The sequence below is a fragment of the Oncorhynchus gorbuscha genome, unplaced genomic scaffold (genome assembly GCF_021184085.1).
Source record: "Oncorhynchus gorbuscha isolate QuinsamMale2020 ecotype Even-year unplaced genomic scaffold, OgorEven_v1.0 Un_scaffold_3341, whole genome shotgun sequence".
NCBI lineage: Eukaryota > Metazoa > Chordata > Actinopteri > Salmoniformes > Salmonidae > Oncorhynchus > Oncorhynchus gorbuscha.
The window spans coordinates 1-12259 of NW_025747604.1; the positions used below are offsets into that span (position 1 = coordinate 1).

General features: G+C 49.5%; 1 pseudogene; it reads left to right on the forward strand.

Moving 5' to 3' along the window:
• Positions 1 to 1136: 1136 nt before the first annotated feature.
• Positions 1137 to 11982, forward strand: LOC124027535 (annotated as a pseudogene).
• The last annotated feature ends 277 nt before the right edge of the window (positions 11983 to 12259 follow it).

Sequence of the window (12259 nt, forward strand, 5' to 3'; positions counted from 1 at the left end):
CTCTCGCTCCACTCCCCCTTCACCTCTCTCTCTCCACTCCCCCTTCACCTCTCTCTCTCGCTCCCACTCCCCCTTAACCTCTCTCTCTCTCCACTCCCCCTTAACCTCTCTCTCCACTCCCCCTTCACCTCTCTCTCTCTCTCCACTCCCTCCTTAACCTCTCTCTCTCCCACTCCCCCTTCACCTCCTCTCTCTCTCTCACTCTCTTCACTCTCTCTCTCCTCTCTCCTCTCTCTCCTCTCTCTCTCTTCACTCTCTCTCTCTCTCTCTCTCTCTCTCTCTCTCTCTCTCTCTCTCTCTCTCTCTCTCTCTCTCTCTCTCTCTCTCTCTCTCTCTCTCCCTCTCTCTCTCTCTCTCTCTCTTAACCTCTCTCACCCCCTTCAACTCTCTCTCCACTCCCCCTTAACCTCTCTCACTCCCACCTTCAACTCTCTCTCTCTCTCTCTCTCTCTCTCTCTCCCCTTAACCTCTCTCTCCCACCTTCAACTCTCTCTCTCTCTCTCTCTCTCTCTCTCTCTCTCTCTCCTCTCTCTCTCTCTCTCTCTCTCTCTCTCTCTCTCTCCACTCCCTTAACCTCTCTCACTCCACTCTCCACTCCCCCTTAACCTCCCCCCTTCACCTCTCTCTCTCTCTCTCTCCACTCCCCCCTTTACCTCTCTCCACTCCCCCTTCACCTCTCTCTCTCCTCCACTCCCCCTTCACCTCCCTCTCTCTCCACTCCCCCTTCACCTCTCTACTCCCCCTTCACCTCTCTCTCTCTCTCTCTCTCTCTCCTCTCTCTCTCTCTCTCCACTCCCCCCCTCTCTCACTCCCCCTTCAACTCTCTCTCTCTCCACTCCCCCTTAACCTCTCTCACTCCCACCTTCAACTCTCTCTCTCCACTCCCCCTTTAACCTCTCTCACTCCCCCTTCACCTCTCTCTCTCTCTCCTTCACCTCCTATCTCTCCACTCCCCCTTCACCTCCTCTCTCTCTCCACTCCCCCTTCACCTCTCTACTCCCCCTTCACCTTCTCTCTCTCTCCCCTCTCTCCACTCCCTCCTCTCTCTCTCTCCCCCTTCACTCTCTCTCTCTCTCTCTCTCTCTCTCTCTCTCTCTCTCTCTCTCTCTCTCCTCCCTCTCCCCCTTCACCTCTCTCTCTCTCTCCACTCCCCCTTCTCTCAGAGTGTTTTTCTCAGCGTGTGATGGTATCTTCACCAACTATAACTGGACAGAGCAGAACCTGGAGGGAATGAAGGCCTACTCAGCTGCTCAGGGCCGGCTGGCGGACATCTTTGTTGGGGTGGACGTGTTCGCCAGGGGAGAGGTGGTGGGGGGGAAGCTGGAGACTAATAAGGTTAGAACTGGGAGGGTAGGAGGGGGAGGGTAGGTGGGGGAGGATCGGAGGGGAGGGTCGGAGGGGAGGGTCAGAGGGGAGGGTCGGAGGGGGGGGTAGGAGGGGGGTAGGAGGGGGAAGGGGTAGGAGGAGGGAGATGGTGGGAGAAGGGTGGGGTGTGTGGGTAGGAGGGTGGGAGGGGGAGGGGAGGGAGAAGGGTGGGAGGGGGGGGGTAGAGAGTTGGTGGGAGAAGGGGGGTGTGTGTCAGTGCTTAGTCACAGGTACGTGTGTGTCTTCTTAAAGAAGTGGAGTTTATTATGGTTGTGTGTGTGTGTGTCTGTGATCATAAAGTGGTGTGTGCTCGTAACAATATATAAACACCAGTCCCTCCCTCCCCAGGCTCTGGAGATGATTCGTAAACATGACTTCTCCACGGCCATCTTTGCTCCAGGCTGGGTGTACGAGTCCATCCCAGACAAGAATGACTTCAGGAAGGAACAGGACAAGTGAGATGAACTTCTGCTGCTTTTACTGTCTAGTGTAGCGCTGTGGTTGTTTTGTCTAGTGTAGCGCTGTGGTTGTTTTGTCTAGTGTTGCGCTGTGGTTGTTTTGTCTAGTGTAGTGCTGTGGTTGTTTTGTCTAGTGTAGCGCTGTGGTTGTTTTGTCTAGTGTAGCGCTGTGGTTGTTTTGGGGATTTTGTCTAGTGTAGTGCTGTGGTTGTTTTGGGGATTTTGTCTAGTGTAGCACTGTGGTTGTTTTGTCTAGTGTAGTGCTGTGGTTGTTTTGTCTAGTGCAGCACTGTGGTTGTTTTGGGGATTTTGTCTAGTGTAGCACTGTGGTTGTTTTGTCTAGTGTAGCGCTGTGGTTGTTTTGTCTAGTGTAGCGCTGTGGTTGTTTTGTCTAGTGTAGCGCTGTGGTTGTTTTGGGGATTTTGTCTAGTGTAGCGCTGTGGTTGTTTTGTCTAGTGTAGCGCTGTGGTTGTTTTGTCTAGTGTAGCGCTGTGGTTGTTTTGTCTAGTGTAGCGCTGTGGTTGTTTTGTCTAGTGTAGCGCTGTGGTTGTTTTGTCTAGTGTAGCACCGGTTGTTTTGTCTAGTGTAGCGCTGTGGTTGTTTTGTCTAGTGTAGCGCTGTGGTTGTTTTGTCTAGTGTAGCGCTGTGGTTGTTTTGTCTAGTGTAGCGCTGTGGTTGTTTTGTCTAGTGTAGCGCTGTGGTTGTTTTGTCTAGTGTAGCACTGTGGTTGTTTTGTCTAGTGTAGCGCTGTGGTTGTTTTGGGGATTTTGTCTAGTGTAGTGCTGTGGTTGTTTTGGGGATTTTGTCTAGTGTAGCGCTGTGGTTGTTTTGTCTAGTGTAGCGCTGTGGTTGTTTTGTCTAGTGTAGCGCTGTGGTTGTTTTGTCTAGTGTAGCGCTGTGGTTGTTTTGGGGATTTTGTCTAGTGTAGCGCTGTGGTTGTTTTGTCTAGTGTAGCGCTGTGGTTGTTTTGTCTAGTGTAGCGCTGTGGTTGTTTTGTCTAGTGTAGCGCTGTGGTTGTTTTGTCTAGTGTAGCACCGGTTGTTTTGTCTAGTGTAGCGCTGTGGTTGTTTTGGGGATTTTGTCTAGTGTAGCGCTATGGTTGTTTTGTCTAGTGTAGCGCTGTGGTTGTTTTTGTCTAGTGTAGTGCTGTGGTTGTTTTGTCTAGTGCAGCACTGTGGTTGTTTTGGGGATTTTGTCTAGTGTAGCGCTATGGTTGTTTTGTCTAGTGTAGCGCTGTGGTTGTTTTGTCTAGTGTAGTGCTGTGGTTGTTTTGTCTAGTGCAGCACTGTGGTTGTTTTGGGGATTTTGTCTAGTGTAGCGCTATGGTTGTTTTGTCTAGTGTAGCGCTGTGGTTGTTTTGTCTAGTGTAGTGCTGTGGTTGTTTTGTCTAGTGTAGCACTGTGGTTGTTTTGTCTAGTGTAGCGCTATGGTTGTTTTGTCTAGTGTAGCGCTATGGTTGTTTTGTCTAGTGTAGCGCTGTGGTTGTTTTGTCTAGTGTAGTGCTGTGGTTGTTTTGTCTAGTGTAGCGCTGTGGTTGTTTTGTCTAGTGTAGCGCTGTGGTTGTTTTGGGGATTTTGTCTAGTGTAGCGCTATGGTTGTTTTGTCTAGTGTAGCGCTGTGGTTGTTTTGTCTAGTGTAGCGCTGTGGTTGTTTTGTCTAGTGTAGCGCTGTTTTGTCTAGTTGTTTGTTTTGGGGATTTTGTCTAGTGTAGTGCTGTGGTTGTTTTGTCTAGTGTAGCGCTGTGGTTGTTTTGTCTAGTGTAGTGCTGTGGTTGTTTTGTCTAGTGTAGCGCTGTGGTTGTTTTGTCTAGTGTAGTGCTGTGGTTGTTTTGTCTAGTGTAGCGCTGTGGTTGTTTTGGGGATTTTGTCTAGTGTAGCACTGGGGTTGTTTTGTCTAGTGTAGCGCTGTGGTTGTTTTGTCTAGTGTAGTGCTGTGGTTGTTTTGTCTAGTGTAGCGCTGTGGTTGTTTTGTCTAGTGTAGTGCTGTGGTTGTTTTGTCTAGTGTAGTGCTGTGGTTGTTTTGTCTAGTGTAGCGCTGTGGTTGTTTTGTCTAGTGTAGCGCTGTGGTTGTTTTGTCTAGTGTAGCGCTGTGGTTGTTTTGGGGATTTTGTCTAGTGTAGCGCTGTGGTTGTTTTGGGGATTTTGTATGATGTCGTGGAATGTTTTATCGAACACCACACCTTAAATGCCTCTGGGAAATATGAAGTGATGCTGTCTATCTAAGGACTTTAGATGAGTACAAGGCATGTAGCTAACACCTGGCGCTAACACCTGACGCTAACACCTGACGCTAACACCTGACGCTAACACCTGGAGCTAACACCTGATGCTAACACCTGATGCTAACACCTGATGCTAACACCTGATGCTAACACCTGATGCTAACACCTGATGCTAACATCTGGTGTCATGTTTGTTATACATGGTCCCTGGACCCTGTTGAATAAACTAATAAAATAGACTATATTTTCTCTCTTATAAAAGCGCTCACTCATACCACACGTAGCATAGCCACAGTAGAAAGTGACCCTCCTATGTCGTATCCGACAATGTCACATCCTGTTTCCTGTGTGCAGGTTCTGGTCTCTTCTGTCTGACTTCCTGTATGTCCACCGGCCCTCGTCGCCCCTCCCTTTCGTCTCCTCCTTCTGCCACGGTGCTGGGACCAGCCTCTACTGGAGGGGACAGGTGAGTGAGTCAACCAATCAGAGGACGGGTTCTATGTCTAGAATATTCATAAAATTGCCCCCACCATGGCTGCCTGGGTATTGTGATGCAATTTTATTTATTATTTTTTATATATTTTTACTTTCCATGATAATGTAGAATTTTCATTCAAATGATGTTAACTGATGTGGCTCATGCAATATAATGTATTTGTCAGTTGAGTTGTATCAACAAATCACAGCACATATTGACGGGTACACTTCCTGCTTTGCTCCTATGGGTACACTTCCTGCTCTGCTCCTATGGGTACACTTCCTGCTCTGCTCCTATGGGGTACACTTCCTGCTCTGCTCCTATGGGTACACTTCCTGCTCTGCTCCTATGGGTACACTTCCTGCTCTGCTCCTATGGATACACTTCCTGCTCTGCTCCTATGGGGTACACTTCCTGCTCTGCTCCTATTGGTACACTTCCTGCTTTGCTCCTATGGGTACACTTCCTGCTCTGCTCCTATGGGTACACTTCCTGCTTTGCTCCAATGGGTACACTTCCTGCTTTGCTCCAATGGGTACACTTCCTGCTCTGCTCCTATGGGGTACACTCGCAATGGCTGCCAGTCCACCCATTATGCCATAATTGACTTGAATGGGGACGCCTGTTCTATTCATTTTATTTCTATGGCAGCACATGCAGTTAGGAGAGGAGAAAATGTGCTCAGCGGTTATTACGGAGACTGCGGTCGTTTGGCTGCCCAATTATCGGTGTCCAAAATTCCATGACTGTCACACGACTCATAACAACAAGGATCTGGGTCTTCTTTGGAATGCATTGTACTGCAATATGTATCATTGGATGGGATTCTGTCCTCTTCGTGTCCTGTAGTTACCCTCTGACCTTTCCTGTGTGTGTCTATCTGCTGGGTTGTGTAGCGTGAGGTGGATCGTAGCTGGTTCAACCTGGATGCCCAGGAGCTGCAACCTCTATACTACAGAGAGACTCTCGAGGGGGAGGGGTGGCTGAGGACCCAGGGCTGCCCTGAAGATGCCTGGAGCGGGGGCAGCTCTCTGCTCGTAGAGGGCGTCCTACCCTCCATGCTGTCTAAAGTCTGCGCCAGGTAGGGGAGTGTGTGGGGGAGTGTGTGTTCATGAGGGCTTGTATATTCCTCTTACAGCTTTAAGGATTCAAATGCTATGGCCCCTCTCTTCCCCTTCCCATCGCTCCCTCTCTTCTCCCTCTTCCCCTTCCCTCCCCCTCTTCCCCTTCCCCTCTCCCCCTCTTCCCCTTCCCCTCTCTCTCCCTCTCTTCCCCTTCCCCTCGCTCCCTCTCTTCTCCCTCTCTTCCCCTTCCCCTCCTCCCCCCTTCCCTTCCCCTTCTCCCTCTTCCCCCTTCCCTTTCCCCTCTGCCCTCCCTCCTTCCCCTCTCCCCTTCCCTCCCTTCTTCTCCTCCCTCCCTTCCCTTTCCCCTTGCTCCCTCCCTTCCCCTTCCCCTTCCCTCTCCCTTCCCCTCCCCTCGCTCCCTCCCCTTCCCCTTCCCCTCGCTCCCTCCCTTCTCCCTCCTTCCTTTCCTCTTGCTCCTCCCTTCTCCTTCCCTCCTCTCCCCTCCCTTCCCCCCTTTCCCCTCGCTCCCTCCCTTCCCCTTCCCCTGCTCCCCGCTCCCTCTCCCTTCCCCTCCCAGGCTCTTTTCCTCCCTTCCCTCCAGGGTCTCCCTGATCTCGCTCCCTCTCTTCTCCCTCTCCCTCCCTTCCCCTCTCCCTCTCTCCACAGAGGTCTCTCTCTCCTTCCCCCTCCCTCTCTTCCTCCCTCTCACACAGAGGTGTTCCCTTTCCCCTCGCTCCCTCCCTTCCCCTTCCCATTGCTCCCTCTCTTCTCCCTCTCCCCTCCCAGGATCTTTTCTCTCCAGGTGCCTCTATCCTCCAGGGTCTTTGTGTCTCTGATCTATAAGCCGTCTCCTGGGGTCACTGTCTATCTGGAGTTAAAGACTGCTGATGCTACACTCTGCACACACAGAGGTGTTCAGGATATACCTAGTGAGTCATATCACACAGAGGTGTTCAGGATATACCTAGTGAGTCATATCACACAGGTGTTCAGGATATACCTAGTGAGTCATATCACACAGGTGTTCAGGATATACCTAGTAAGTCATATCACACAGAGGTGTTCAGGATATACCTAGTGAGTCATATCACACAGAGGTGTTCAGGGTATACCTAGTGAGGTCATATCACACAGAGGTGTTCAGGATATACCTAGTGAGTCATATCACACAGAGATGTTCAGGATATACCTAGTGAGTCATATCACACACAGTTCACGATATACCTAGTGAGTCATATCACACACAGTTCAGGATATACCTAGTGAGTCATATCACACACAGTTCAAGATATACCTAGTGAGTCATATCACACAGAGGTGTTCAGGGTATACCTAGTGAGTCATATCACACAGAGGTGTTCAGGGTATACCTAGTGAGTCATATCACACAGAGGTGTTCAGGGTATACCTAGTGAGTCATATCACACAGAGGTGTTCAGGATATACCTAGTGAGTCACATCACACAGAGGTGTTCAGGATATACCTAGTGAGTCATATCACACAGAGGTGTTCAGGATATACCTAGTGAGTCATATCACACAGAGGTGTTCAGGATATACCTAGTGAGTCATATCACACACAGTTCAGGATATACCTAGTGAGTCATATCACACACAGTTCAGGATATACCTAGTGAGTCATATCACACAGAGGTGTTCAGGGTATACCTAGTGAGTCATATCACACAGAGGTGTTCAGGGTATACCTAGTGAGTCATATCACACAGAGGTGTTCAGGGTATACCTAGTGAGTCATATCACACAGAGGTGTTCAGGATATACCTAGTGAGTCACATCACACAGAGGTGTTCAGGATATACCTAGTGAGTCATATCACACAGAGGTGTTCAGGATATACCTAGTGAGTCATATCACACAGAGGTGTTCAGGATATACCTAGTGAGTCATATCACACACAGTTCAGGATATACCTAGTGAGGTGTTCAGGATATACCTAGTGAGTCATATCACACAGAGGTGTTCAGGATATACCTAGTGAGTCATATCACACAGAGGTGTTCAGGATATACCTAGTGAGTCATATCACACAGAGGTGTTCAGGATATACCTAGTGAGTCATATCACACAGAGGTGTTCAGGATATACCTAGTGAGTCATATCACACAGAGGTGTTCAGGATATACCTAGTGAGTCATATCACACAGAGGTGTTCAGGATATACCTAGTGAGTCATATCACACAGAGGTGTTCAGGATATACCTAGTGAGTCATATCACACAGAGGTGTTCAGGATATACCTAGTGAGTCATATCACACAGAGGTGTTCAGGATATACCTAGTGAGTCATATCACACAGAGGTGTTCAGGATATACCTAGTGAGTCATATCACACAGAGGTGTTCATAGGATATACCTAGTGAGTCATATCACACAGAGGTGTTCAGGATATACCTAGTGAGTCATATCACACAGATATACCTAGTGAGTGTTCAGGATATACCTAGTGAGTCATATCACACAGAGGTGTTCAGGATATACCTAGTGAGTCATATCACACAGAGGTGTTCAGGATATACCTAGTGAGTCATATCACACAGAGGTGTTCAGGATATACCTAGTGAGTCATATCACACAGAGGTGTTCGATATACCTAGTGAGTCATATCACACAGAGGTGTTCAGGATATACCTAGTGAGTCATATCACACAGAGGTGTTCAGGATATACCTAGTGAGTCATATCACACAGAGGTGTTCAGGATATCCCTGTGTTGTATTATTATTGGTGTGTGTGTGTGTGTGTGTGTGTGTGTGTGTGTGTGTGTGTGTGTGTGTGTGTGTGTGTGTGTGTGTGTGTGTGTGTGTGTGTGTGTGTGTGTAGCCAGCAGTATTGAGCCCGTTGCTTTAACAGAGGACCACCAGTTGATGAGACAGTTCTCTCAGAGCTGTGGACAGTGGAACCCAGACGGATGGACTGTCAGGTAAGAAGACCTCTGTGTTGGAGCTGCAGGGCTGTGCTCTGAGGGATGTGTGAGTGTTGGAGCTGCAGGGCTGTGCTCTGAGGGATGTGTGAGTGTTGGAGCTGCAGGGCTGTGCTCTGAGGGGTGTGTGAGTGTTGGAGCTGCAGGGCTGTGCTCTGAGGGGTGTGTGAGTGTTGGAGCTGCAGGGCTGTGCTCTGAGGGGTGTGTGAGTGTTGGAGCTGCAGGGCTGTGCTCTGAGGGGTGTGTGAGTGTTGGAGCTGCAGGGCTGTGCTCTGAGGGATGTGTGAGTGTTGGAGCTGCAGGGCTGTGCTCTGAGGGATGTGTGAGTGTTGGAGCTGCAGGGCTGTGCTCTGAGGGATGTGTGAGTGTTGGAGCTGCAGGGCTGTGCTCTGAGGGATGTGTGAGTGTTGGAGCTGCAGGGCTGTGCTCTGAGGGATGTTGTGTGAGTGTTGGAGCTAGGGCTGTGCTCTGAGGGATGTGTGTGTGTGTGATATAGGCTAGTAGTACTGTTTGTAATAACGTGGTGTGTGTGTGTGTGAGTGTGTGTGTGTGTGTGTGTGTGTGTGTGTGTGTGTGTGTGTGTGTGTGTGTGTGTGTGTGTGTGTGTGTGTGTGTGTGTGTGTGTGTGTGTGCCTGGTGTTCCCAGTTGGAGCTGCAGGGCTGTGCTCTGAGGGATGTGTGTGATATAGGCTAGTAATACTGTTTGTAATAACGTGTGTGTGTGTGTGTGTGTGTGTGTGTGATATAGGCTAGTAATACTGTTTGTAATAACGTGTGTGTGTGATATAGGCTAGTAATACTGTTTGTAATAACGTGTGTGTGTGTGTGTGTGTGTGTGTGTGCTAGTGTGTGTTTGTGTGTGTGTGTGTGTGATATAGGCTAGTAATACTGTTTGTAATAACGTGTGTGTGTGTGATATAGGCTAGTAATACTGTTTGTAATAACGTGTGTGTGTGTGTGTATGTGTGTGTGTGTCAGGTGTTCCCAGTTGGAGCTGCAGGGCTGTGCTCTGAGGGATGTGTGTGTCAGCGTGCAGCGTGATGGAGGAGATAAGGACACACCCTTCAAATGCCGGGTCGGAGAGATTATGGTGAGAGAGAGACCTCACCACAGAATTACCCATCACCAGAATCATATCTGTCCCCGACTCTTAGGCCTGGGGCCTCACTTATCAATGTTGTGTAGAAACTGTTTTAAAATACGGAATTTAGAATGTTCGTACGCACAGGGAAAAAAAGTGAGATTTCTAGAACAATCCTAAGAGCATTATAGGCCCACCGGTAGGATATAACCACATACAGTAGAATGAACCAGTCGTGTTTCCCACCTGGCCACCACATACAGTAGAATGAACCAGTCCTTCTTCCCACCTGGCCACCACATACAGTAGAATGAACCAGTCGTGTTTCCCACCTGGCCACCACATACAGTAGAATGAACCAGTCCTCCTTCCCACCTGGCCACCACATACAGTAGAATGAACCAGTCGTGTTTCCCACCTGGCCACCACATACAGTAGAATGAACCAGTCGTGTTTCCCACCTGGCCACCACATACAGTAGAATGAACCAGTCCTTCCCACCTGGCCACCACATACAGTAGAATGAACCAGTCGTGTTTTCCACCTGGCCACCACATACAGTAGAATGAACCAGTCGTGTTTCCCACCTGGCCACCACATACAGTAGAATGAACCAGTCGTGTTTCCCACCTGGCCACCACATACAGTAGAATGAACCAGTCATGTTTCCCACCTGGCCACCACATACAGTAGAATGAACCAGTCCTTCCCACCTGGCCACCACATACAGTAGAATGAACCAGTCGTGTTTCCCACCTGGCCACCACATACAGTAGAATGAACCAGTCCTTCCCACCTGGCCACCACATACAGTAGAATGAACCAGTCGTGTTTTCCACCTGGCCACCACATACAGTAGAATGAACCAGTCGTGTTTTCCACCTGGCCACCACATACAGTAGAATGAACCAGTCCTTTCTTCCCACCTGGCCACCACATACAGTAGAATGAACCAGTCCTTCTTCCCACCTGGCCACCACATACAGTAGAATGAACCAGTCCTTCCCACCTGGCCACCACATACAGTAGAATGAACCAGTCCTTTCTTCCCACCTGGCCACCACATACAGTAGAATGAACCAGTCCTTCCCACCTGGCCACCACATACAGTAGAATGAACCAGTCCTTCCCACCTGGCCACCACATACAGTAGAATGAACCAGTCGTGTTTCCCACCTGGCCACCACATACAGTAGAATGAACCAGTCCTTCTTCCCACCTGGCCACCACATACAGTAGAATGAACCAGTCCTTCCCACCTGGCCACCACATACAGTAGAATGAACCAGTCCTTCCCACCTGGCCACCACATACAGTAGAATGAACCAGTCGTGTTTTCCACCTGGCCACCACATACAGTAGAATGAACCAGTCCTTCCCACCTGGCCACCACATACAGTAGAATGAACCAGTCGTGTTTCCCACCTGGCCACCACATACAGTAGAATGAACCAGTCGTGTTTCCCACCTGGCCACCACATACAGTAGAATGAACAGTACCTGGCCACCACATACAGTAGAATGAACCAGTCCTCCTTCCCACCTGGCCACCACATACAGTAGAATGAACCAGTCGTGTTTCCCACCTGGCCACCACATACAGTAGAATGAATCAGTCGTGTTTCCCACCTGGCCACCACATACAGTAGAATGAACCAGTCGTGTTTCCCACCTGGCCACCACATACAGTAGAATGAACCAGTCCTTCTTCCCACCTGGCCACCACATACAGTAGAATGAACCAGTCGTGTTTCCCACCTGGCCACCACATACAGTAGAATGAACCAGTCCTTCCCACCTGGCCACCACATACAGTAGAATGAACCAGTCCTTCCCACCTGGCCACCACATAAGATATAAGATGTCTGTCTTTGTCTCCCTCCTCCCAGATCCTGGACGCTGAGTCCCTCTCCGTTCCTCCCCTCCCAGTCCAGAGTGTGTGTCTTTATGACGTGGTGTGGCTGAGGGGCGCCAATAAACTTAATCTCAACGCCACCCTGCGCTGGCGCTACCCTGCCCAACTCGTACGCCACTTCCTGGTGTACTGGCGCCGGCTGAGGGGTCCAGACCCCGGATCCCATCTGGCAAGCTGGCCCTGATTGGCCGAGCCTACTGCCCCTTATTCCGGGTGACCGAGCTGACGGTTCCAGAACCTCCAGGTCTTCTAGAACTGGTGGTGGAACCCGTGTCCCGGGAAGGGTTCCGTGTTCCTGAGTCCCAATGGGGGAGGAGGAGTCTCAGTTATACTGAGGAGAGGACGGACCAATCATAAGACACTGAAAGGGTAGCAATGTACTGGCTGTCCCAAATGGAACCCTATTCCCTATATAGTGCACTACATGGACCCATAGGGCTCTGGCCAATGTAGTGCACTATATAGGAATAAGGTGCCATTTGGGATGTACTACTATCACTTCCTGTCTCCTGGCCAGTCAGTGATAACCTGATTCAGTAAGCTAGTTTGTAGTGATGTGATCCTCCTAGTCACCTATAGAGTTAAACCATTTTATTCTAGTCAAGAAAGTATTAAAAATATATATGTAATTATCTTCCCAGAACAATTAGGGGAACTCAATTAAGGCCAGAAGTCAACATGAAGCGCTGTAGGTACTTCCTGATTGAGCCGACATCTGCAGCTCTTACTGTGAATGC